The sequence below is a fragment of the Mus musculus genome, chromosome 13 (genome assembly GCF_000001635.26).
Source record: "Mus musculus strain C57BL/6J chromosome 13, GRCm38.p6 C57BL/6J".
NCBI classification, from domain to species: Eukaryota; Metazoa; Chordata; class Mammalia; order Rodentia; family Muridae; genus Mus; species Mus musculus.
In genome coordinates, this window is record NC_000079.6 from 119,752,971 (window position 1) to 119,755,392 (window position 2,422).

General features: G+C 43.9%; 1 protein-coding gene across 1 annotated transcript in view; it reads right to left on the reverse strand.

Annotated features, from left to right (window-relative positions):
* Positions 1 to 2,422, reverse strand: part of Nim1k (NIM1 serine/threonine protein kinase) — a 45,789-nt gene that overhangs the window by 42,877 nt on the left and 490 nt on the right. The gene's annotated exons all lie outside the window — the stretch shown is intronic.

Below are 2,422 nucleotides of genomic sequence, written 5' to 3' on the forward strand. Positions count from 1 at the left end.
CTCCTCCTGGCCTCACAACTTTATTCCTCCCCTGTCCTAAACTCTTCCACTGCCATCCCCCCACCCCCACCCCCGCTTTCTCTCTTTTCTCACCCTGTTTCTCTAAGTCTTGACTGATACCCACCTCCCTAAACTTTCCAAGTGACTTAGATTTTTGTTTTAATTTTCCAGGTGCTTAGCTCAAATCATTTGACTTTGGACTGCACCTTACCCACCTGTGCAAATGGTCAAAAATATCCTACATTACAGTGGCTGAGCTGACCTTGAAGCAATTCAGAGTTATTTAAAAACTATAATAGAGTTCATTCCATCTGTGCACTATTACCATTATAAGTGACTTGGATGTTTTCTTCTGAGATTTATAGCAAATTCTAGAAAACCAACCAATGAGCCAAGGCTCTTTAGTTGTAGAGAAATACAGATTGAAGTTGAAGCCTATTTTAGTTTTTAAGATTCCCCCAAATGAAGCCCTGTATGTGGCTGAAAACATAACTTTACTCAGACAAAATCGTTGTGTTTCCCCCTTTGATACGGTAAGCCTAGAAGCTTCTGAAATTTCCATTCATATGCCATCAATGTGTGGGATTGATGTCTAGAAATAAGAGAAATGGTGGTTGTTGAAGAATTATATTTTTAAAGGCACCAACACTTGTTGAGAAAAATGTTTAGAGTGTGGAACCACGGCTTGTCCCAAATTAAGCTTTCTAAACGAAAACCCTAGAGACAAGTGAGAGCATAGCGTTCTATAACTTATTTGTAGTCCTGACTGGGAAATTTGGACTCTTACAGACCTGTCTTTATTTGAAATGCAGCTTAAATAAAGAAAAGCACACAATTCAGCCCAAAATTCCAGCCACATTGCTCCCTAACAGAAAAAGGTCTTTCTTGAAGGTTTTTCCAGGTTTGCCACCTAATAGCGGTCAGTCCAAAAATAAGTGCTTGAGAGCTGTCCTAAGCACATTCAACAGCCCAGCAAACATCAATCTGGGGAGAGCTGGGCTCAGCTTTCCCTCCAGTAGCCTCTGCCAGGCCCCCCACCTACATCCTCCAGCTCCTAATTAAAAAGCTAATTAGAATTCCACATTTAACCGCTAAATAGAGAGGGCAGTCTAGTCCCAGGCCAGGATTCCTTGAACATCAAACAGCTCCTCTGTCCTCTGTTGGTTCAGTGAGTGTGGGAAGAGAGCTGAGCCCTCAGGACTGGTGGCCATTTGACTTGCTGAAGGGCGCTATGTTTATTCTCATTTGTCTGAGAGGAAAGGTCTGAAGAACAGACTGAAAATTTGGGGGAAAAAAACTTAAACAAAACAAAACACCAAAACATGGCTTAGAGTTTAACTACTTTAAGGAAAAGAAACAAATCTCTTTATGAATTCTGTTATTGTTGTGGCGACGGGAGGGGACATGAGGAGTTCCCTTCAGGAACAGTTCCATCCAGGCAGCCTCTTTAAGTGCAGGGCGCCTTCTTTAGTTACCATGGCAACCAAAATTAGAAGGGCTTTTGCAACACTAACAAAAACCATCTCCTGAAGTGCTTCTGTGAATCACACTGAATGCTGATGATGCAAACTGTGTATGCAGATCTTCAAACATTTTTTTAAAAAATCCCTATTACGATAAACAAATACCTGTTTTACATTCCCGTTTGAAATCGTAACTTGGAACAAATTTTTGTTCCTCTGGGTTTGCTTGTTTCCCTTCTGGATACCCCAGGCCCCAGAGTGCAAATGTGATTTGTTTAGTTTCCAAACTTGTCTGAATTTCACAGCGAGCAGCAGTTAGAATGTGATTCATTTGTCCTTATTTTGAAATGGAGTGTGTGTGTGTGTGTGTGTGTGTGTGTGTGTGTGTGTGTGTGTGTGTGTGTGTGTGTGTGTTGGCAGGGGGTGGGAGGAGTGTTTAACATAGAGCACTCTTGTCTACTACACTCCGGAAGGGGGAACTGAAAAAGGAAGGGAGAGAAAGGGTGAGGTAGAGTGAAGAGAAGAGGAAGAGAGGGAAAGGGGACAGTCAATCTCTTGGCCTCTCCTTCGGAATCCATGGGTTCTGCTTGCAGAGTTTTAAAGACCCTGTGGAAGTCTCTTCCTGGTTGTATCTCCAGGTCCTCTATTTCCATTATAATAATCCTAGAGAGGTGCCTGGGAAGAGAAATGAGGCTCCTCCTTACTTTGTTGGATCTTCCCAAAGAAGCACCTTTCTCTAGGGGAGGATTCTGGTGTATGGTGTCCTTGAGGGTTCATGCCACCACCACCCCTCCCCCGGGCCACAGCTGTGAGAAGTTAAGTCCGCTCCTAATCCAGGTCACACAGGTGCTCAGCCCTAGTTACAAACTAACGGATTTGGGCTGGCGCCTGGCTCTTGTGGTTCAGAGAACCGGTGTGGGCATGCGAGACGCTAGGCTGCCCTCTGGCTCACGTGTGAC